Genomic DNA, 26,004 nt, shown 5'->3' with positions numbered 1-26,004 from the left:
TATATAGGGGGCAACAGGGTATATACGAGGTAGCACAGACATCTTTGTTTTATCTGTTCTACTGTAATATTGAACACACACTTTTACAAAGAGACATAAACACATGCAGACCCACACACACACACACACACACACACACACACACACACACTGTAACATATACACATACAAACACAGAGACACATACTGTATACCCACTACATACACACACACTGTAACATGTACACATACAAACATAGAGACAAATACTGTATACACAGACACACACACACACACACACACACACACTAACATATGCACATACAAACACAGACACATACTGTATACACACACACTGTAACATATACACATACAAAAACAGAGACACATACTGTATAGAGACACACACACACACACACACACACACACAGAGACACTCACCATCTCACCATGCTGACAGGCTTCGTGCAGGATGAGCTGTGGGCGGAGTTCCTCCTCTGCTCCTCGGCTCTTATTTACTCTGTGTGTGTAACTAAGAACAGAGCACAGAGTAGAGGCAGAGCCCAGTGGCACCCCCTACATGCTTGGTGTATATATATATATATATATATATATATATATATATATATATATATATATATATATATATATTGGTGTATATATATATATTTATTTATTGTCTGTGTGTATATATATATATATATGATGTGATGTGTACATGTATATAAAGTGGCTGTGAGTGCAGAAAAGTACAGCTGTTGTATTTATTTGATTCATAATTTAAATACTGCAGATTTTGCCAACGGATTTCATTGTGGAATATCCGCAGCAAAAGGGCTTGTCCACACATAACGGAATTGCTGCCGTGAGTTCCCCCACAAAGGGGTCTACTAAGTCTGTGTTGCCCAAGGGCCCACATAAACCTGGAGCCGGCCCTGCACAGTGTGATGTATTAGCATACAGGAGTATGCTAATACATTATAGGTAAAAAATATAGTTATAAATAAAGTTATCCCTTAATGGGATTAAAAAAAAAAAAGTAACAAACAAAATAACAAAAAAGTCATTATTTTGCATAAAATATATTTTATTGCCGCTATACTAAATAAAAACAAAAAACCTACCTATATTAGGTATCTATGCAACCGTAATAACCTGAAGAATTAATCTAACGGGTTATTACAATAAAAACAATGGGTTTAAACAAGAAAAACCATGCAGAGAATCGCTTTTTCCTATATTCACACCGTAAAAAAAAAAAAATTTTTACCCCCAAACTGTGGAGAAAAAAAATACTATTTCTCTCGCATAAAAGAAGGCCTCATACAGCCACGTCAATGAAAAAAAAAATAAGTTATGGCTGCTGAAAGGCAGAGAGGCAAAAACAGAAAAATTTAGCTGGTCATTAAGGTCTTTTCAGGCCCGGTCATTAACCCCTTAACGACCAAGGACGAAAATGAACGTCATGGTCGGCTGCTAGTTCCCGCACCATGACGTTCATTTTCGTCCGCATTTCAAACTGTCACTCTGTGTAAACACAGAGTGACAGACCCGCGCTGACAGTTGTCCCCGACAGCTGAGACATCAGTCTTGCCGGACAGCGGACCATCGCCGCTGATTTCGGCAGTTAACCCCTTAAGTGTGGCGACGGATTGCCGTCGCCGCATTTAAGTGGTTTGAAGCACATCAGCAGCCCCCACAAAGTGATCGTGGGGGCTACCGATGCTTGTCACGGCAATCGGAGGTCAGATAATGACCTCCGGGTTGCCATGCACGGAAGCCTCGGAGGAACAGCGTCCGGCTGTTCCTCCTCTGCTTCCTGTAAGTGTGACAGTCACGTCACAATGACAGTTAGAGTACATTACACTACGTGTGTAGTGTAATGTACTCTAGCAGCGATCAAAGCTGCAAGACTAAGTGTCCCCTAGTGGGACAAGTTAAAAAAGTAAAAAAAAGTAATAAAAATGTTTTAAAAAAAGTGTAAAAATAAAAGTTAGAAGTTCTATAAACACTAAATGCTTTTTTTCCTATAATAAGACTTTTATTATAGAAAAAAAATGAACACGTTAAAAAAGTACACATATCTGGGATCACCGCGTTCGTAATGAACCCAACTATAAAACTATAATGTTGTTTTTCCCGCACGATGAACACCCCAAAAAAAATCAATAAAAAACTACGACAGAATCGCAATTTTTTGGGTCACCACCGCTCCCTAAATAAAGAATAAAAAGTGTTTAAAAAGTCGCATGTACCCCGAAAATAGTACCAATGAAAACTTCTATCCGTACCACAAAAAACAAGCCCTTACACAGCTTTTTTGACTAAAAAATTAAAAAATTATGGCTCTCAGAATATGGTGACACATAATTTTTTTTTTTTATAAATAAGTCATTTTATTGCGCAAACGCTAAAAAAAAGGACCAAACCTATATACATATGGTATCGCCGTAATCGTACCAACCTGCAGAATAAAGTAAAAATGTCATTTATAGCGTACGGTGAGCGCCGCAAAAAGAAAACCTAAAAAATGGTGTCAGAATTCCTGTTTTTTGCTCAGGATTGCAAAAAAATTGAATAAAAAGTGATCAAAAAAAATCGCATGTACCCCAAAATGGTACCAATGAAAACTACAGATTGTCCCGCAACAAACAAGCCTTCACACCACTCTATTGATGGAAAAATAAAAAAGTTATGGCTCTTGGAAAGCGGGGAGTGAAAATCTAAAATATGAAAGCAAAAAATGGATCAGTCCTGAAAGGGTTAATTCATTTCTAATGAAAAAACGTATGACAACATGTTGGGTATTTCCGTACTCGGGAGAAATTGCTTTATAAAAAAATGGTTGTTTTTTTCCTCCTTTATCCCTTGTGAAAATGAGAAAATGCAACATTTTAGTGGAAAGAATGTTGATATTAATTTTCGCGCCCTAATTCTAATAAACTCTGCAAAAGACCCGTGCGGTCTAAATGCTCACTATACCCCTAGAAAAATTCCTTGAAGGTTTTTCCAAAATGGGGTCACTTTTGGTGGGTTTCCACTGTTTTGGTCCCTCCAGTGCATTGCAAATACGACATGGCACCGAAAACCATTCCAGCAAAATCATAAATCCAAATTGCGCTCCTTCCCTTCTGAACCCTGCTGTGGGTCCAAACAGCAGTTTATTACCACATATGGGGTATTGTCGTAATCGGGAGACATTGCTTTACAAATGTTGGGGTGCATTTTCTTCGTTATTCCTTGTAAATAATAAAAATGTCTATGTTGTTTCAGAAAAAAAGTACATTTTAATTCTTACAGACTAATTTCAATATATTTAGCGAAAAACCTGTGTCGTCAAAATGCTAACTATACCCCTAGATAAATACCTTAAGGGGTCTAGTTTTCGAAATGGGGTCGTTTATGGGGAGTTTCTATCATTCTGGCAGCTCAAAGCTTCTCCAAATGTACATTGGGGCCTAAAACATTTTCAAGCAAGAAAGCCTCCGGGTGTTCCCTTCCTTTGGGGCCCTGCCGTGTGTCCAAACAACGCATTAGGGCCACAATGTGGGTATTTTTGAAAACAGGAGAAAGAGGGTGATAGATTTTGGGGTGTGTTTCTTCATTTTCATGGTCGCTTTACAAAGAAATCGGTCTTCAAACAAATACTTTTATGAAAAAAGTGAAATTATTATTTTTTTCACCTGATATGCATTAAATTTAGCAAAGAACTGTGGGGTCAAAATAATTACTATACCCCTAAATAAATACCTTATGGGGTCTAGTTTTCTAAATGGGGTCGTTTATGGGGAGTTTCTATCGTTCTGGCAGCTCAAAGCCTCTCCAAATGTACAGTGGGGTCTAAAACATTTTCAAGCAAAATATGGTCCTGAAAGCCTCCGGGTGTTCCCTTCCTTTTGGGTCCTGCCGTGTGTCCAGGCAGCGCATTAGGGCCACAATGTGGGTATTTTTGAAAACAGGAGAAAGAGGATGATAGATTTTGGGGTGTGTTTCTTCATTTTCATGTTCGCTTTACAAAGAAATCGGTCTTCAAACTAATACTTTTATGAAAAAAGTGAAATTATTATTTTTTTCACCTGATATGCATTACATTTAGCAAAGAACTGTGGGGTCAAAACACTTACTATACACCTAAATAATTACGTTATGGGGTCTAGTTTTCTAAATGGGGTCGTTTATGGGGAGTTTCTATCGTTCTGGCAGCTCAAAGCCTCTCCAAATGTACAGTGGGGCCTAAAACATTTTCAAGCAAAATATGAGTCCTGAAAGCCTCCGGGTGTTCCCTTCCTTTTGGGTCCTGCCGTGTGTCCAGGCAGCGCATTAGGGCCACAATGTGGGTATTTTTGAAAACAGGAGAAAGAGGATGATAGATTTTGGGGTGTGTTTCTTCATTTTCATGTTCGCTTTACAAAGAAATCGGTCTTCAAACTAATACTTTTATGAAAAAAGTGAAATTATTATTTTTTTCACCTGATATGCATTACATTTAGCAAAGAACTGTGGGGTAAAAAACACTTACTATACACCTAAATAATTACGTTATGGGGTCTAGTTTTCTAAATGGGGTCGTTTATGGGGAGTTTCTATCGTTCTGGCAGCTCAAAGCCTCTCCAAATGTACAGTGGGGCCTAAAACATTTTCAAGCAAAATATGAGTCCTGAAAGCCTGCGGGTGCTCCCTTCCTTTTGGGTCCTGCCGTGTGTCCAGGCAGCGCATTAGGGCCACAATGTTGGTATTTTTGAAAACAGGAAAAACAGGGTGATAGATTTTGTGGTGTGTTTCTTCATTCTCATGGTCGCTTTACAAAGAAATTGGTCTTCAAACTGATACTTTTATGAAAAAAAGTGAAATTTTTTTTCACCTGCTATGTATTAAATTTAGCAAAAAACTGTGGGGTCAAAATACTTACTATACCCTTAGGTAAATACCTTAAGGGGTCTAGTTTTCTAAATGGGGTCATTTGTGGGGGTTTCCACCATTCTGACACCTATGAGCCTCTGAAAACCTGGCTTGGTGCAGGAAAACAAAATGTACTTCAAAATTTATAAAATTATTATTCAATTTTTAAGTCCTCTAAATTGCTGAAAATGTATTTTATTTTTTCAAAAGTGCTTCCAAAATGGAGTAAAGAGATAGAAATATATATTTAATTAAAAAAATTGTACAGTATGTGTGTACATATGTGACATATTGCAGTTAAAAATAGGGGAAAATGGTAATTTTTACAAAATGTCTTCCATTTTTCTATTTTTTAATTAATTTCCGCAAATCGTATCAGTCTACTTTTACCACTAAAATAAAGTACAACATGTGACGAAAAAACAATGTCAGAATTACTTGGATATTCAAAACTTTCACAGAGTTATTCTCTGATAAAGTCAGACATACCAGATTTGACAAATCTGGCTTGGTCATTAAGGTACAAACATGCCCGGTCATTAAGGGGTTAAGCAGGAGAACTGTATGTGTATACGCAAACTACGACAACCCGCTCCCTCTCACACACAGGTTAGCAGCACTGCTCTATAATATAATCCCTCAATGTCAACTTTCATGTCTAATAGTTGATGTTGTTTTGGTGAGTGGAGAGTTTCTGAACTTTCAGACAGTACAAGAGCTATAGGGGGAAAGAGTAATTTGATAAGTTGAGAAACTGTTTTCTTTTTCATTAACAAGATATATTATTATTAGTGTTTTATTATCACATAAATAATTATAACACAATAAATTTTTAAAAGATATTACCAAAGTTAAATCCTTCTATTTAGTAATCATATTGTACAGTACACATAGGTACAAGTTGATGTGGTCTACCTATTTACCTATTTTACAAGTCAAAAAATGGTGACAGGTGTTCTTCAACCGGTTAAGGACTAGGCTGTTTTACAGCTAAATGACAAGAGCAAATTTCACAATTTTGCTATGCGCTTCTTTAGATGACTATAACTCTGCAGGTGAATAAAGTTCATCTTTGAATTTTACACTCTTTTTAAAGGACAGATAGGGCTTTGTTTTAGTGGCATTTGTCAGTATATATCATTTTATTTTTTTTCTCTAAAGTGGGCAAAATTGGAAAAAAATGCAAGAATTTAGCAATTGCGTCAGTTTATGCTAGCATTTTTCACACACAGTATGGACCACGGACAAAATTAATCTCCTTTCACATTCTTCCACTTCTCCCGTGCATGGGGATACCAAATATGTGTGCCTTATTCACTGTGCGGGCATGTGCCAGGGCTTGGCATAAAAGGAGGCTTTTTGGCCTTTTTGGTCCAGGAATTCTGCATTTGATTTTATAGCCGCATACTGTTTTCTGGGGGGCGTAATGCTGCTGAAACATTAGAAACACCCCATAAATGACTTCATTCACACAAGTAGACCCCACAAGGTTTCCTTCAAGGGGTTTATCATATTTTTAGACAGTCCAGTTTTGTTCTGAAAGTTTCTTGAATAAGATGAAACAAAATAAAATTTGCTTTTTTTTAGCAAATGCGTCAGTTTATGCTAGCATTTTTCACACATAGAATGGACCACGGACAAAATTCACCCCATTTCACATTCTTCCACTTCTCCCGTGCATGGGGATACCAAATATGTGTGCCTTATTCACTGTGCGGGCATGTGCCAGGGCTTGGCATAAAAGGAGGCTTTTTGGCCTTTTTGGTCCAGGAATTCTGCACTTGATTTTATAGCAGCATACTGTTTTCTGGGGGGCGTAATGCTGCTGAAACATTAGAAACACCCCATAAATGACTTCATTCACACAAGTAGACCCCACAAGGTTTTCTTCAAGGGGGTTATCATATTTTTAGACAGTCCAGTTTTCTTCTGAAAGTTTCTTGAATAAGATGGATCAAAACAAAATTACCAATTTTTTAGCAAATGCGTCAGTTTATACCAGCATTTTTCACACACGGCATAGACCACGGACAAAATTAATCTCCTTTCACATTCTTCCACTTCTCCTGAGCATGGGGATACCAAATATGTGGGCCTTATTATCACATAGAGATGTAGGAGGGCGGACGATAGAAGAAGCTTATTTCACAAATCGCTTTTTTTCAAAGCTGGTTTTACAAAACTCAACAGAGTTTCTATAACACTTCCAAAATATCTGCTCTTGAAGCAGAAATCCCAAAATATTCATCTAGGGGTATAATGGGAATTTATTTTTTGGGGTTTTCTAAAATAACAAATTGCAGGTTTATGCAAATGGAGCTCTCCAGCAGATGAACGTTAGAAAACATCAAACATGACATCCACCCCCCACCCATTCCCTCCCTCACTCTTGGAGTAAAATCAGGGGAAAAATAAAAAAGTAATGTAGGGCAAATATATTTTCAACAAATTAACTAAAATCTAATAATGCAGAACAGTGTGGTATTTTTTAAAACATGGCTCAATGCACAGGCCTGGTTGAGAGGGACATGAGGGACAGAAATATCGGGAATCTTTGCGGTGCCCGTCTTTTCTGCAGACGCGGCACTTTTTCTGGGGGTTGCTTCTAGTTGGTGTTGGGGGAATCCGACTGATGAAGTGTCTTTCAGTCAGTCGTGTGACATCCTCAGACTGGGGGCATTCTCGGGTGTCCTGAACATCAAATATAAGGCCTTCAATAATTTTCTCCTGGAAATCCAGGTATGTGTCTCTGCCTCTGTTTTTTTTGTAAAGCACAAATGAGTTGTGGATGGCCACCTGTAACAAATAAATGGCCACTTTTTTGTACCAGGTTTTTGTTTTTCGCTTTACTAAATAGGGCTATAAAACCTGGTCGCTTAAATCCACCCCCCCCCATGTACTTGTTATATTCGGACACGCTCACTGGTTTGTGCTTGTCCGATGTTGCCCCTCTTTCCCTCACTGCCACTGTTCCTGCGGTATGAATCGTGCTTAGCACATACACGTCTTTGCGATCCCTGAACTTGACCGCCAGCAATTCCTCGGATGCATAAGCACAGGAGTCCCCCTTTACCATGCGCTTCCCCACTAATTGCTGTGGAAAACCAATTCGGTTTTTGCGCATGGTACCACATGCCCCAGTCCTTGCAGCATGCAAATGCCTAAACAGGGGCACACTCGAATAAAAATTATCGCAGTACAAGTGGTACCCCTTGTGAAGCAGAGGCTGCATTATCTCCCACATGATCTTACTGCTGGTGGAAAGATCAGGGGGGCATCCAGGAACATTTATTGAGCGGTCCCGCCCTTCATAAATCCTGAAGGCGGTGGTATATCCTGACCCGCTTTCACACAATTTGTAAAGCTTAACGCCATATCTTGCCCTTTTGGAAGGTAGATATTGGCGAAAGCTAAGTCTTCCATGAAAGTTGAGGAGGGATTCGTCCACACTTACATTCTGCTCAGGGGTGTAGAGTTGCAGAAATAAATTATTCAGGGAATTTATTAGCGGTCTTATTTGGAACAACCGATCCCGGTTTGCATCGGTACTTGAGGGGGCATGTGCGTTGTCGTTGAAGTGGAGGAACCTCATTATTGTCGCATAACGAGATCTGGGCATTACTGCAGAATATACTGGGGTGGCTTGTGCGGGTCTTGTTGACCAGTAAGACCTAATGGAGGGCTTTTTGACAATACCCATATTTAGGGTGAGCCCCAAAATTTTTTTTAATTCCTGCAAATTGGTGGGCGTCCAATCTCTGGCATGGGTGGATGAAGGTTTCTGCCTTATATATTGAGTGGCATATAAATTTGTTTCGTGGACAATCTGATTTAGGATGTCGTCCGTTATAAATAAATGGAAGTAATCCATTTGGACAAAATTTGTATTGTCCACGGTTATGCCAGGAGTGGCAGTAAATCCGTGGATTCTAGGCCCAAAAGATGGGGCAGGTGCCCATATAGGAGCCTGGACTGGAGGGACCAGACTGTCCCGTGCTACAGCGCTACTTGGCCCTGCGCTTTCATTTTCTGCAGTTTCAACTGCATCAGGGACAACGTCCCCTGAAGATGAATCTGAAGTGACGCTATCATCGTCACTACCTAAAACAGGTTCCATCTCTGACGCCATTCTGATGCGGTCTCCGACTCAGACCACAGCATGGCATATGCCTACTCGGCGCTAAACAACTTCCTCGCCATAACGTCACTAACACTAACTAAACAAATTTTAATTTTTTTTATTTTATAAAACACACAAACTAACTAGTATATATATCTACACTACCGCTAACAAAAAAATTAACCGCTATTGCTATATTATATATATGTGGATATAAATATAATTATATACTCCCTACCTGCCTATTCTAATAGAATAAAAGAAAGAAAGGTAGATAGATAGAAAAAAAGATAGATGGATAGATAGATTGTATAGATAGATAGAAATCTATCTATACAGAGAATGTTTTATAGTGTAACTGTATTTTTTTTCACTGTAATCTTCTGGCAGCAACTCTCTCGAGTCTCTTCTTCTCCTCAAACTGAAACAATGTTTGAGGAGAAGAAAAGAGGCAGGAGATTTGCTGCCAGAAAAGTCAAAATAAAACAAATGTGGTCGCTGTGATAGGTTTTCACAGCGACCACATGTTCAGGGACCATCAGATTGGTCCCTGATACTCTGCCCAGTGCCCAGAGCTGTTGGTAACAGCGTGGGCACAGGGCTGTGTGCACTCGATCGCGTGCACACTGTTTTATACGTACAAATGCATGTGATCACTGTGATTGGTTGTCACAGTGATCACATGTTCAGGGGACAAAAGATTGGCCCCTGATATTCTGCCCAGTGCCCATGGCTGTTAGCAACAGCCAGGGCATAGAGCTGTGTGCACGCGATCGCGCGTGCACAGTCTCTGAAGTGCCGCCGTAATTAGTCTATACGGCGGACTTCAGAGACCCTGACCGCTGGCTGTATATATACAGCCAGCGGTCGGGAACCTGTTAAATGGACTTCTTTTTTTTTTTTTGCACTGAGTTTAAGGCCCTGTTCACATCAGCTGTTCACTGGTTCCGTTTGACCATTCCGTTTGTTAGTAGTCTACGCTATTGTTCCCATGACGAAAACGGAAACCTTATGAAACGGAAAGAAACGGAAACCAGCTGCAACGGAAGCATTGCCATTGAAATCAATGATAATGCAAACGGAAGCTATGGTTTCTGTTTGGCTTTCTGTTCATCGGTTTCTCCGACGAAAAGGTCGAACTGAACCGATGAACGGAAGCCCGACACTGATGTGAACCCAGCCTAAGTTAAATAGACTCAGATAAACTCAAGTAAATGTAGTGCGCAAAATGAACTGTTTGCTGCATGCAAAAGACATGTAACATTTCTTAGAGTATGTGCACACGCTTAGCAAAAAACGTCTGAAAATACGGAGCTGTTTTCAAGGGAAAGCAGCTCCTGATTTTTAGACGTTTTTTCGCTGCATTTTTTCGGCCGTTTTTTAGCTGTTTTTCTATAGAGTCAATGAAAAACGGCTACAAAAACGTCTCAAGAAGTGACATGCACTTCTTTTTCGCGGGTGTCTTTTTATGCGCAGTTTTTTGAAAATGAGGCGTAAAAAACGCCCCGTCGAAACAGAACGCCGAATCTAGAATAATGGGCAGATGTTTGTAGGCGTTCTGCTTCCGTTTTTTCAGGCGTTTTTCGATGAGTAAACACCTCAAAATATGCCTGAAAACACTACGTGTGCACATACCCTCAGAGTGAATTCCCTCAGGTTTTTGGGTGTCTCTCTTCTTTCACAGTGCGAATGCACATGTAGAAAAAGTACTGTATACATTAGGAGCCAGTTAAACAACCCCAGTGGCCAGTCAATAGGAACTTATATAGACATGCATAGAAAATAACTCAAAAAGTGAGGTGATAGGCACAACTTTCTATCCACATCAGCTATCTGGCTCCTGGAATTTGTCTAATTGTGCCACAATGAGGGTAGAGCCCTCATTCATATGCCATACAAGGAGGGTCTTGATACAATGTAGATGCCTTTATTTAAAGGAGTTTTTCATAAGACATACCATAACATATAGTCTTTTTTCTTACAGTTTTTCTTAAGTATTATTTATAAAGGCTAGACTTGTGATTATTGTACAATTATGCAGAAATATAATAATCACCGGATCATTTTTCAGATGCAAATAATTTGTAGGGTTAACAAAACTAAGCCAATGGACCAAGGTATATGTATGAAATAAGTTATATTCTAAGTCAACTAAGACAGCTAGGACAGTATTAATTATTCACCCAATGTCACCATGTGCTAAACCTGCTAAACCTCATTTCAAGAGTTAATATTTTCGTCGAAATTCTTTGATTAAGCATAATTTCCTTTTTTAAATGTGCTTATCATAGCACTGTTGTTAAGTGTAACATTAATGGTGTAAGCGACCAGCTCTAAGTATATGCAATTATCAAGAGACATCATTTGTGTAGCAACATTTTTTCCCTCAATGTAATTAGATCAGATAAATGGAATCTATTTTTATCCCATAAAACAGTAACGTTGTAAGCAGTGAATATATACAGTGTATTCAGAAATTCTTCAGATCCTCTCACTTTTTTCATATTTTGTTATGTTGAGGTCTTGTGCTAAAATAGAAAAAAAATCAAGTGTTTCCCCATCATTCTGCACTCAATACCCCATAATGACAAAGTGAAAACAGAATGTTAGAAGATTTTGCATATTTATTAAAAATGAAAAATCTAATTTCGCATGGACATAGGTATTCAGATCCTTAGCTATGACACGTGAAATTTATCTCTGGGGGTCTCCCATTTCTCTAGATCATCTTTGAAATGTTTCTACACCTTAATTGGTGTTCACCTTTGGTAAATTCATTTTATTGGACATGATTTGGAAAGACACACATCTGTCTATATAAGGTCTCACAGCTGACAATGCATATCAGAGCAAAAACCAAGCCATGAGGTGGAAATAACTGCATGTAGAGTTCAGAGACAGGATGACGTGGATGCACAAACTTGGAAAAGGGTACAAAAAAATGTCTGCTGTACTGAAAGTTCCCAAGAGCACAGTGGCCTCCATAATTCTTAAATGCAGGACAATTGGAATAACCAGGACTCCTGCTAGGGCTGGCTGCCCCACCAAATTAAGTAATCGAGGGAGAAGGGCCTAGCTAGGAGAGATGACCAAGAACCCAATAGTTCCTCTGGCTGAGCCCTAAAGATCCTGTGTGCAGATGGGAGAAACTTCCAGAATGTCAACCATCACTACAGCACTCCACCAATCTGGGCTTTATGGTAGAGTGGCCAGAAAGAAGCCTCTCCTCAGTAAAAGACACATGAAAGCCTGCCTGGAGTTCTCAAGAAAGCACCTAAGGGACTCTCAGACTGTAAGTGACAAGATTCTGTGGTCTGATGAAACCAAGATTGAACTTTTTGGTCTCAATTCTAAGCATCATGTCTGGAGGAAACCAGGCACTGCTCATTACCTGTCCAATACCATCCCTACAGCATGGTGGTAGCAACATCATGCTATGGGGGTGATTTTCAGTTACTGTGACAAGGAGACTGGTCAGAGTTGAGAAAAATATAAATGGAGCAAAGTACAGAGATATTCCTAATGAAAACCTGATCCAGAGTTCCCTGGACCAGACTGGGCTGAAGTTCACCTTCCAACAAGACAATGACCCTAAGAACACAGCCAAGACAACACAGGAGTGGCTTAGGGACAACTCTGTGAATGTCCTTGCGTGGCCCAGCCAGAGCCCTGACTTGAACTCAATTGGACATCTCTGGAGAGACCTGAAAATGGCTGTCGACTGACGGTCCCCATCCAACATGACCGAGCTTGATAGAATCTGCATAGAAGAAAAGTGGCATCATACCCAAGGAGAATGGAGGCTAATATCACTGCCAACTGTGCTTCAACTAAGTACTGAGTAAAGGCCAGTTCACACGTTACGTAAATATTGCGGATTTTCCGCAACGGAATTAGTTGCGGAAAATCCGCAGCAAATACAGTAGCAGCAAAGTGGATGACGTAAAACAAATCTCATCCACACGCTGCGTAAATACTGAGCAGAAATACTTCTCAGAAATTGACCAACGCTGCAGTGTCAATTGTCTTTACATAAATGCTGCTTGTATGTTGCGGGATTTCCCCATTGAATTCAATCGGGACATAAATCCTGCATCAAATAGCAGTTTTTTGTTTTTTTTGTGGGTAGATTCGATCTCGCTGCAAAAAACGAAACTCAGAAAAAAAATATAATAATTAAAGCTTACCTAGGAGTCTGTGTTTCATACTCCTGGGATAACGCTTCATCCCAATGTGACCGCCGCTGCCACCAATCACAGGCTGTAGCAGTGGTCACATGGATGAAACGTCATCCCAGGAGGCTGGCCAGGATGACGTCAGAGGGCCGGCCTACTGGGATGACACTTCATTCCATGTGACCGCCGCTGCAGCCAATCACAGACTGCAGCGGTCTCCTGGGATGAGTTTTGTGCGCTTTTTGGCCCGGATTTCCCTGCGGCGCACAGGGCTGCATGCTATTACGCAGTGTATCCGCCACGTGTGAACTCAGCCTAAAGGGTCTGAATACTTATGACAATGCAATATTTTAGTCTTTCATTATGATAAATTAAGAAAGACTACTAAAATTCTTTTTTCACTTTGTCATTATGGGGTACTAAGTGCAGAATGATGGGGAAAACGTGATTTTTTTATTTATTTTAGCACTAGGCCTCAACATAACAAAATGGGAAAAAATGTAAAGGGCCTGAAGACTTTTCAAATGCATTGTATTACAAGACACAGGAACATGCATATGTTAAAAACTTAAACATAAACCTGTTATGTTAGATTTGATTACAATGGGTATGGCTTAGGCTGGGTTCCCACATATATCAGTTGCTTTCGGGCAGTAGGTTTTTGTCTGAGCCGAACACAACTGATAAAACTTTGTGCACTTTACAGACCCATTCGGACATCACAGCGGGACAGGAAAATGCTGCATGCAATGTTTCTCTGTCCGGCGAAGGCAGATATCTGGTATTAAAATAGATGCAAGAACTGTTTCTATAGGAACAATGATATCAGTTCTAGCAACAGTTTTCCTCCGCCAGATATATAGGTATGGGGTTTAGAGGGTTAGGGGACATGTTTTATTGTAAAGATGTTCAATTATTTAAAGCTTAATATAAGTTATCTTAACAAAATGATAAAGAAACAAATGTGCTGAGAACCGGGAGATACCAAGCGACTCCAAAATACAGAAAAATGAAATATAGGACTGGAGGATGTTGGGAAATCTCTAATCTTTCCCATAGGTTAGGAAGGACCCTCACGTAGATGTTAATCATTAAGTTAGATTTCCACACAAAGCATTAAAAGTATTTTACTTACTTTATTTCATGTTACTTACCGTATTTTTCAGACTATAAGACACACCTGACTATAAGAAGCACCCTGGTTTTAGACAACAGAAAATAGGAAAAAACTTCATATTTTACTATTTTTACTACTTTTACAAAGCAAAAACTATTTGTTAAAAAAAGTAATTTGTTCTGTTTCACCACATTCTGAGAGCCATTTTTTGGTACATACGATTTTTTTTAATCACTTTTTATTTCATTCCTTTTTTTTTTATTTTTTACATTGTGCTTGGGGAAAATCGGAAGAGTTTTTTTTTGTAACTTTTAATATTTTTTTATACGCTAACTTTTTTTTTTACATATTTTATTAGTTCCCATAGTGGACTCGAAACCCAATACACTGCAATACATGGATGAGTTATGGAAACAGCGTAACTCGTTGAGCTGCGCTGTTTCCGTAACTCCCATAGTAGTGAATGGCAGTTATAGAAGCAGCGTAGCATGCTACGCTGTTTCCATAACTACTATTCAATTCGGTACCTCCACCGATCAGCTGTTTTGAAGGGGGTACAGCGCTCGTACAAGCGCTGCTTCACCTTCATTTCTACTTGCTCACTGTGAACTGTCAACACACATGTAGAAGCGATTCACAATATTGCAGCCTTCTCCCATTGAAGTAAATGGAAGAAGGTTGCAATACTGTGAATCGCAGCTACATCTGATTCGAGGATTTACAGTGAGCAAGTAGAAATGAAAGGGAAACAGTACTCTTTTGAGCGCTACACCCCCTTCAAAACAGCTGTTTAGCAGGGGTCCTGGGATCAGCGATTGATGGCCTATCCTGAGGATAGGCCATCAATTTTTCGGGACTGGAAAATTCCTTTAAGTTCCTAATCTAAGTTCTGTATCTCACACACATACACACTAGGGCCAATTTAACCCCTTGTGGACTGAGACAATTTTGGCCTTAAGGACCAGAACAGCTTTTTTGTTTTGCCTCTTTGCATTCAGGAGGGCCTAACTTTTTAATTTTTTGTTTGTATGTAGCTATATGAGGCTTAGCATTTTGCAGTACAAGTTATACTTTATGTGAGTGCCCTTTTTTGTTACATATAGATTAGCGTTTAATTTATACACATTTTTATTTTGTCAAAAATGCAGAAAAAGAGCACTTATAGTGCAGCTTCTTTTTTCTTATTTCTTATTTTTAACAGCATTTACCAATTATCATAAATGATGCTATGAATGTATTGTGCAGGTTGTTACAATCGTGGCAATACTAAATATGTTTATATTATTTTATGTTATGGGAATTATATTTAATAAAGTTTATTTATTTGGATAAAAATGTGCATTTGTGTGTTTTGTTTTTTACAGATTTTTCTTATTTAACATTACTTAGGCTTTATTCACATCTGCTTCAGGGCTCTGTTCCGACGTTCCGTTTGAGCTTTCCGTCGGAACGGAGCCCTGATTGAAACAAACGGAAACCAGAGATTTCAATGGTGACGGATCTGGTGCCAATAGCTTCCGTTTGTCTCAGTTGTGCAGGGGTTCCGTGGTTTTGACGGAATCAATAGCGTAGTCGACTGCGCTATTGATTCTGTCAACACGATGGAACCCTGACGCAGATGTGAACAAAGTCTTAATCTTTTTTTAAACTTTTTTTAAATATTTTTTTTTAATTCCATTGAGGGGAGTTTTTATTTTTAACTATAATGGACTTGCATATACATATATGCCAGTACATTAGTCTGGGTACTAATAGTACACAGACAGCTGTTAGGGCATACCTAAGTAGGCCCTAACTATGAGAAATATGGTCAGGTGGCCCTAGGATCTTTCAATGGACCGTGGGCTGTCTGCCCATACAAGGTATAGGCCTCGATCCCTCCTCAGTCTTACCCTTTGAATGCCCCGATCCGCCCTTTAAAGGGTAAATTACGGAGATCAGAGGTTTCTCTGATCTTTGCCGATAGAGCAGGGCTGCGACTGTATACTACAACTGTTGCCTTGCTACTGATCGCATGACCACGCTTGCTGTGCACATACAATCAGCAGGATGAGTGTGCTCATCCTGATGCGGCAATATCCTGCGCTCATGACAAGCATACACTACCGTTCAAAAGTTTGGGGTCACCCAGACAATTTTGTGTTTTCCATGAAAACTCACACTTATATTTATCAAATGAGTTGCAAAATGACTAGAAAATATAGTCAAGACATTGACAAGGTTAGAAATAATGATTTTTATTTGAAATAATAATTTTCTCCTTCAAACTTTGCTTTCGTCAAAGAATGCTCCATTTGCAGCAATTACAGCATTGCAGACCTTTGGCATTCTAGCTGTTAATTTGCTGAGGTAATCGGGAGAAATTTCACCCCATGCTTCCAGAAGCCCCACCCACAAGTTGGATTGGCTTGATGGGCACTTCTTGCGTACCATACGGTCAAGCTGCTCCCACAACAGCTCTATGGGATTGAGATCTGGTGACTGCGCTGGCCACTCCATTACCGATAGAATACCAGCTGCCTGCTTCTTCCCTAAATAGTTCTTGCATAATTTGGAGGTGTGCTTTGGGTCATTGTCCTGTTGTAGGATGAAATTGGCTCCAATCAAGCGCTGTCCACAGGGTATGGCATGGCGTTGCAAAATGGAGTGATAGCCTTCCTTATTCAAAATCCCTTTAACCTTGTACAAATCTCCCACTTTACCAGCACCAAAGCAACCGCAGACCATCACATTATCTCCACCATGCTTGACAGACCAGATGGCGTCAGGCACTCTTCCAGCATCTTTTCAGTTGTTCTGTGTCTCACAAATGTTCTTCTGTGTGATCCAAATACCTCAAACTTCGATTCGTCTGTCCATAACACTTTTTTAAATCTTCCTCTGTCCAATGTCTATGTGCTTTTGCCCATATTAATCTTTTCCTTTTATTAGCCAGTCTCAGATATGGCTTTTTCTTTGCCACTCTGCCCTGAAGGCCAGGATCCCGGAGTCGCCTCTTCACTGTAGACGTTGACACTGCCGTTTTTCAGGTACTATTTAATGAACCTGCCAGTTGAGGACCTGTGAGGCATCTACTTTTAAAACTAGAGACTCTAATGTACTTGTCTTGTTGCTCAGTTGTGCAGCGGGGACTCCCACTTCTCTTTCTACTCTGGTTAGAGCCTGTTTGTGCTGTCCTCTGAAGGGAGTAGTACACACCGTTGTAGGAAATCTTCATTTTCTTGGCAATTTCTCGCATGTAATAGCCTTAATTTCTAAGAACAATAATAGACTGTCGAGTTTCACATGAAACCTCTCCTTTTCTAGCCATTTTGAGAGTTTAATCGAACCCACAAATGTAATGCTCCAGATTCTCAACTAGCCCAAAGGAAGGTCAGTTTTATAGCTCCTCTAAACAGCAAAACTGTTTGCAGTGGTGCTAACATAATTGCACAAGGGTTTTCAAGTGTTTTCTAATCATCCAGTAGCCTTCTAACACAGTTAGCAAACACAATGTACTATTAGAACACTGGAGTGATGGTTGCTGGAAATGGGCCTCTATACACCTATGCAGATATTGCATTAAAAACCAAACGTTTGCAGCTAGAATAGTCATTTAGCACATTAACAATGTATAGAGTGTATTTCTGATTAATTTTATGTTATCTTCATTGAAAAAAAATGTGCTTTTCTTTCAAAAATAAGGAAATTTCTAAGTGACCCTAAACTTTTGAACTGTAGTGTACGTGTCCTGCACTGTCAACCAGTTAATAGGAAGTCAATTTACCAATCAGCATTTGCAATATATTAGTAAAGCAAAAGTCAGAAGAGTAGCCAAAGTTTGGTAATTATGTTTTATTTACTTTTTTTTTTTACTTAGTTGTGGCAGCCAAAAAACAGAAAAGCGACAAAAAGAAATGCAGCAATATTGGTTGTCACTTTTGAATCATCTTCCAAAATCCTGAAAATCATATTTCATTTTCTCACTGTGTTCTATTAGTAACAAAGCGACAGATTGATGAAAAAGCAAATGTAAAAGTGACAACCAATATGGCTGCCCTTTAGCATTAAATGGCCACTGCAACAAATACACAAACAAAGTAAGAATAACAAATTATTACCAAATTTTGGCTACTGCTCTAACTTCTAATTCTCTAATTTATGTCCATTTTTAATGTTTTGAGTGGAAATTCTTTTGAGCCGTTTTTTTTTTTTTCTCCGGTTTTGAAGTAGAATTATACTGCAATACAGATTTTAACTCTCAGTGCTGAAATCGCCAACAAAACAAAAATATATAAAAGTAAAGCACTAGTGCTGTTTGGGAAGAATGTTTTTTGTCTTACACATGCTCACCCATACAGCTTCCTCTATAAACAAACCATGTACATTCTTTGTACATGACTCACTCTATAGGGAATCGATATAAGGACACATAGAAATCAATTGATGTTTTGATCCTTTAACAAGCTGCAGGTACATTCCTGAATGCTCGTCATCTCTTAACTATTGAGCAGTAAAGCAACTGCTGCACAGCTGGATCATCAGTGTAGGTTAGATGACCACACTGATGTCAGCCTGTGATTCATTTAGAGAGAAACAACCTAATTGGTCTGCCTCTCTTTAAAAATCCTTGGTCTTAGATTGAGGGCGTGGGCTATAGTTCTTGCTATGTGCGTCTGCCATGTGCTAGTTAAATTGAGTGATCCAGTCTAGTGTTGTGTATTTCCAGCTCTGCCTAAGTATTTCCTCAATCTGTGTTTGCTTCTGTGTTTAGTTCTGTTAGTTGGTTAGTTTCATCCTGTTTCAATGTTTTCTTTTCTGCTTGCATAGTTTCCCTGAATTTTTGGTATGTGTTGTTTTGGCTCTAATTCCTAATGTTTTCCTGTGGCTCTTCGGGACAGTGTCTCCAGATTAGTGACTCAATTAGGAACAATGGTTGGGACAATGAGGGTTAGTGGGGTTGTGTTAGGGTTGCACGAGGCATCGAAACTTCGATACCGTTTAGATACTGTGCACCGTTCAATACCGTTATTTCATGTATTTCGATACTAAGCTGTATGGCTGCACAACTTAGCATTGTAACACATGAATGTTGTTAGAGCGGGGCTGCGGCTGTGTAATACAGCCATTGCCCCGCTCCTGAGTACTGACATGTGCGCAGGCCCCGTCAGCATGATGTGATGCGGCAGACGCTACACTGATTGCCGGCACTGAAGACAGAACATGGCAGGCGCACTGCAAAACACCCCCATGTTCTGTCTTCTGGGCCTGCGCCACTGCTCATTAGTGCAGCGCTGGCCGCATCATCCCATGCTGACCGGTTGTATTACACAGCCGCATCCCTCTCATCTCCGCCGGTATTCCCCTGAATGCTGCAATCATAGCTGACCGCAGCATTCAAGGGGTAAATGAAAAGGGGGGGTGGTGCCCTTTGGATCGCGTCACAAGGAATCCCCATGACGGGGTTCGAGGGACATACCATATATGGGCAGACAGCCCAGGGTCCATTGAAGGACCTCAGGGCTGTCTGACCATATTGCCTGTTAGGGCATACTTATGTCCTAAAAACTGCCTGTGTAATATCTGTACACAGGCTAAAATACTGGCATATAGATATATGCCAGTACATTAAAGTTTAAAAATAAAAAGTAAAAAAAAATAATGTTAAATAAAAAATTTTTTGACAATAAACATTACAATAAACATTACAATAAGTCTCAATATATAAAATACACACATTCGGTATCGTTGCGACTGTAATAAATTTATAGCGTCATTTATGATGTTTACGATGTTAAAAAATAAAATAAAAACAGCTTTATTTCACTTATTAATGTGAGGCACATGGTATTATGAATTTTCAATCTCCATGTGCCTTACATTTATAGTAATTAACCTCATCAGCTACCTCACACACTAACCCAATGTTGTCCATTATGACTGAGGAACATGATGGGGTTAATTACTATTAATGTGAGGCACATGGAGATTCAAAATTCATAATACCACGTGCCTCACATCAGAAAATGGAAGAACTGTTTTGTTTTTTATTGTTGGCAAAAGTATCGTTTTGGTATCGAGTATCGCAATATTACACGATGCATCGATATCGAAGTCCAAATTCTGGTATCGTGACAACCCTAGTTAGGGTCAGTGCTTAGGAACAGATCAAAGGATAGATATTGAGAGAGCTAGTTAGGGTCAGCTTGTTATCACCACCTGCCATCCATTTGGTTTCCATCATCTGTCTGTTACCATAACTCATCGGTGGTTACCATCACTCGACTGTTATCATCCATTATCGGTTTGTTCCCATCATCCATCTGACATAATTTTGTTCCACCCATGTCTTTAATCGGTGAGTTCCTGTTCCTGTTGCCTGCCAGTATTGTGATATGTGCGCCATAATTCCTATCAACAGTCCCGTTGGTTCACAATTTGGACCTACCGTAGTCCTGAGATTTCTATAAGTAAAGCTTAGTTCTGCTCTTGTGGCTAGCTGGCGTCATTACAGATGTAAACACAATTTTGATGCCATATTTTAAATGAGGTGTCTTGATGACATTCAAGTTGGTGAGTTCTGAGAAATTCTATACTATCTTTCAGTTACAAATTGGCTCCATGTAGTAATTTATATAACGATACCTAAGAAAACATGAATCTATGGAAACTACTGCACTAGCAAATCAGACTCCCTGTGTTGAAAACAAGAAAACCTGATGCTGTGTAGTGATGGTGAGCATATACATTTCTATTCGTTAGTGATAGCTAGTGATGAGGAACTCCTGCTGTTTGTTAGTATTTACAGGCATATCATTTAGATATTTTTTTTGTCAGCCTCTATGGGGAACTGAATTTAATTTGTTCTAGTAAATAATACCTGCAAATAATTTATGTTTGAATTTATTCAATGCAGCCTCTAACTAGTTAATTGTTGAAATTCTCTCAATTTTTTTAAGAATGTTTTTTTTTTTTTGGGGGGGGGGGATCTGCTTAGTTCTAGGAAAATAAATAATTGCTCTTTTTACATGATGTAGAACGGGATCAAGCTTGTAAATGGAATTGACTCATTATATAAGATCATTGGACCAGCACTGGCAATATGTTGACAGGATACTACTTATTCTGTATAAAGTGTTAATTACACTATTAAATGAGCATATATAAGAAATATGTTTGATGAACACAAAAATTTAAATCGGCTCTAAATCCAGCTCAATATGCTTATACATTGCCAGCAAAATTTAATTCCGTATACTGTATTATCATTTCTTTCTATTATTTGTCTTTTTTCATTCTTTCTTTTCTCTCTTATAGGCTGCTGCTTGTGAACCTGTTACTTTGACCATGCGTCTATTGCCACCCATGTTATTCCTCAGTAAATCAATGTTATTTTCAATTTACCTAAAAATTGATGATAAACCTGATATTAATCCAAAAGTTAATCCAAAAGACAAATTGGAAGACCGCAAATGTGTTGCATAATAATACATAGAAAATGAAAAAATAAAGACAATTGTGCTCACCCTAACCCCACTGATCAGAATCTTGACTGATTAGAAGTTCCTGGGCCCCAATGCAAAATCTGTAACTGGCCCCCCACCGACCATGATAAAACTGGTTTCTTCTCATGTGGCAAGGGGCCTTTAACTGCTACCTCTGCATCTACTATGGCTATCCCTCTACCACTGATCTCTTAAAGGGGTTGGCCAATTATTATTATTATTTTATTTTTTACTTATTTGTAGAATAGGATATCATACAGTTTTCTAATATACATGTATTAGAAATTCTGCTCACATAACTTTCTTATAGTGCATGAGGCCCCTGTCACAGTGGAATGGTACAGCCCTTAGTCCTGTGTAATGCATCCACAGGCTAACTGAATATGACTAAACATGGCGTCAGGACTAATGGTGAAATAATTATGATAAACAACTATATCACTGTGCCTGTATTCACTGCCTCTAGATGATTTTTAAAATGGCTGCCTATCTCTATGAGATGTTGTCATGTGGTTAATAAAGTTAAATTAAAAAAAAAAACACAACACACACACAGAGAAGACAGGGTTAAGAATGTAAGACAGACATGATGATAAGTATTTGGAAATAATTTCTGCTTCTCAATAACCTATTATTCACCTGTTAGATACCTGGACAGTGTTACCTGAATGTCAGTGGTCACATGGTGTTGGTCACATGACTGACACCATCTTTAATCTATTGTTATCCTATGGGTGAATTTCTATGGACTAATATGTGGGCTGTACCACTTTTTTTCTTAGCAGAGGCAACTGCGTTGATATAAGAAAGGTTTGTGAGCAGAATTTGAAATAGATGTGTATTAGAAATCTTTTTTCTTATTTCTTATTCTATAAATACATTGATAAAAAAAAAGTGGACTACCCCTTTAAATTAGTTATGGCCAAACAGTTAAATGGTCTACTGGTCCACCACATGGTTTTGTCCAGTCGATAATACATTTCTGGCAGAAACAAATCTTGTCCAGCTGATGGAGTGTGGCTTGTGGATAGCTTGCTCAGTGTGGTAGTGGGTAAAAAAATCTTCATGTCCACCTTCATACCAAGCTGTGAAAGGACCTCTAGGTGACATTGCATGAGGGCACTGGCTGTAACTGTGTGATGTGAAGCGGTTTGGTCTATTACATGCCTTTGACATAAAAAAGGAATGCATTTCATAGGATTTATACCACAAATATGATTACAATGAAAGTTAACACTATTATTATATAGCTGGCGGCATGTAACGCAGGATCCACCATTGACAATAGTTGATACAGTTCCTCTCCTCCCCCTTCATTCACAGTGACCCCTGCACAGGTCACAGATAATGCATATAACACTCTCCCATAAAAGTCATAAGGTCATTTTTAATCTGAACTGCTGTTCACAGAGCTGAGGAATGGCTCAGGCAAAATGGCAGCCACATAAAAATGTAAAGAAAATAGAATAAAAAATATATAATCAGAAAATAAAAACAGACAAAAAATAGAATGTATTTCAGTATATTTTTTTGCTAGTTACAACTTTTTAACCCTTTAAAGTCTGCCTTTGTATGTACATGAGGAATAACACTATTTATGGCCATTATATAACTTGTATTCTGCATTTTTCTCAGCAGTTTTCTCTGCTGCAGGCTCTACTTCCCTAGTGGAAGGAGACTAACTGCTGCCATGACTTCTATACACTGCACACAGAGAAAAGGAGAACTCTGCTCTCTTATCTCTATTTATCACACATATATATAGCTGTAGGAGATTTTACAGCAGTAATGAGCAGTGTAGCTGTGAATCCAGCACTGGGGTGAGACAGTAACACTTATCAGAAGCTGGTGCAGGATCTCTACGTCTCTCTCTGCCTCTCACTCTGCTCCTGATCAGTTAGGAGGATGAGTGAAGAGGGAACCAACCTAATAAGTGGAGAAAGGCATTTTTATCTTATAAAATATATTACAAAGTTTCTTATATTTGCTTCTACTATTGATTTATGCAAAATTGGTTGCAAAGTTAGTGAATATTTATTTATGCGGCCTATTTTGGCCTTCAGGACACAATGGTTTTTTTCACCTTTTAATCCCTGCCTTCAGAGAGCCATCATTTTTTTTTGTTTTATTTTTACATATAAGGGCTTTTTTAAGTTTATAAATTAGATGTTTACTTTACTTTGAGATACATACAACTTTTTAATTTTTGATTGTTTGTTTGTGAGGTGTGATGAACAAAATAACAGCAATTCTGGAGTTTTTTTAATTTTTCTACAGAGTTTACAGTGTGGGTTAAAGAGACTCTGTCATCACATTATAAGTGCCCTATCTCCTACATAAGGAGATGGGCGCTTTAGAAAACGATCTATTTTTACCACTTTATGAGCGATTTTTAGCTTTATGCTAATTAGTTTCTTAATGACCAAGTGGGCGTGTTTTTACTTTAGAGCAAGTGGGCGTTGTACAGAGGAGTGTATGACGCTGATCAATCAGTGACCAATCAGCGTCATGCACTTCTGTCCATTAATTTACTCTGCACATAGCAGCAAAACAGGTATTTGAAGCCGCTGGTGCCTCTGGAGTCCCGCGAACCTCAAGGTGTAGGATCCTCCAGAGGTTTGCAAGTGTGCATAAAGCTATTATTCGGCCACCCCTAAACAATGCTCACAAGCAGATACGGTTGCAGTGGGCTCAGAAATACATGAAGACTAATTTTCAAACCGTGTTGTTTACTGATGAGTGCCGTGCAACCCTGGATGGTCCAGATGGATGGAGTAGTGGATGGTTGGTGAATGGCCACCATGTCCCAACAAGGCTGCGACGTCAGCAAGGAGGTGGCGAAGTCATGTTTTGGGCTGGAATCATGGGGAGAGAGCTGGTAGGCCCCTTTAGGGTCCCTGACGGTGTGAAAATAACCTCTGTAAAGTACGTAGAGTTTATGACTGTCCACTTTCTTCCGTGGTACAAAAAGAAGAACCGTGCCTTCCGTAGCAAAATTATCTTCATGCATGACAATGCACCATCTCATGCTGCAAAGAATACGTCTGTGTCATTGGCTGCTATGGGCATAAAAGGCGAGAAACTCATGGTGTGGCCCCCATGTTCCCATGACCTCAACCCTATTGAGAACCTTTGGAGCATCCTCAAGCAAAATATCTATGAGGGTGGGAGGCAGTTCACATCAAAACAGAAGCTCTGGGAGGCTATTCTGACATCCTGCAAAGATATTCAAGCAGAAACTTTCCAAATACTCACAAATTCAATGGATACAAGAATTGTGAAGGTGATATCAAAGAAGGGGTCCTATGTTAACATGTAACTTGGCCTGTTAAGTTTTTTTGGATTGAAAGAGCTTTTGATTTCTGTAAATATGACCTCCTGATGCTGCAAATTCAACAAATTACCATATTAGTTCCCTTTACAACCTTTAAAATGTTTTGATCTCTGTTGTGCATAATAATTTGAAACAGTGCATTTTGAGTTTTTTACTTCTAAAAAAAAATCTGTTATCATTAGGAGATTTGTTCAATAAAATTTGCATTATACTCCAACGGTTGATGGCTTGAAGATTATACTGACTGTCATTTGCATCGACTATTTAGGAAAATGATTGCATAATACTTTGGAACGCGGTGTATTTCTGGTGCATCTCTAGGTCCTGTGTGCCACAATAGAAACTAGAGTTCATTGACCTCTAGTTTCTATTGCATCGCAGGGGAGAAGAAAGACAAAAGTTTTTTATTTTTCATATTGCTAATTTTTGTTCTGCAGGTTCTGCTGGACCATTTGGATTACGTTGAAGATTCTTTGGACTACTTCGAATATTTACACATAATTTAAAAAAAAATAATACATAAAATGGTCAAAGAGGGTTGTGAGGGGAGTATTTATTTCAATTAAAAAATAATAATATTTTGACTTATTAGCGCCTTAGTAATGGCAGTTTCCATAAGTAATGGAAGGACTTAGCGTTAGCCAGTAAAGAGGCTAGCACTAGCCCCCATTATTACCCCGGTAACCAGGGCCGGCTCCAGGTTTATGTGGGCCCTTGGGCGACACAGACTTAGTAGGCCCATTTGTGGGGGAACTCACGGCAGCAGTACAATGGCAGAAAACCTTGTGCCCCCATATAGAAGTTAGGCCCCCATTTTGCACCCCCATATATTTAGTGCCCTCTGTAGATAGTGCCACATTGCCCCCTGTAGATTGTGCCACACAGCCCCCCACCTA

The 26,004-nt window shown here is 39.2% G+C and overlaps 1 protein-coding gene and 1 long non-coding RNA gene across 2 annotated transcripts in view; one reads left to right on the top strand and one right to left on the bottom strand.

Moving 5' to 3' along the window:
* The window catches only part of LOC142759777 (uncharacterized), a 58,748-nt gene extending 36,960 nt beyond the window's left edge, over positions 1 to 21,788 (top strand). Inside the window, exons 3-4 of the long non-coding RNA XR_012883196.1 lie at positions 20,876 to 21,004; positions 21,587 to 21,788. This is a non-coding gene — a long non-coding RNA (uncharacterized LOC142759777). The remainder of the gene's footprint in view (positions 1 to 20,875; positions 21,005 to 21,586) is intronic.
* Positions 1 to 26,004, bottom strand: part of NKAIN2 (sodium/potassium transporting ATPase interacting 2) — an 881,770-nt gene that overhangs the window by 498,461 nt on the left and 357,305 nt on the right. The gene's annotated exons all lie outside the window — the stretch shown is intronic.

This window comes from Rhinoderma darwinii, chromosome 4 (assembly GCF_050947455.1).
Source record: "Rhinoderma darwinii isolate aRhiDar2 chromosome 4, aRhiDar2.hap1, whole genome shotgun sequence".
Classification (NCBI taxonomy): Eukaryota; Metazoa; Chordata; class Amphibia; order Anura; family Rhinodermatidae; genus Rhinoderma; species Rhinoderma darwinii.
The sequence above is the reverse complement of the archived record's forward strand: the minus strand, read 5'-3'. Positions and strand labels throughout refer to the sequence as shown.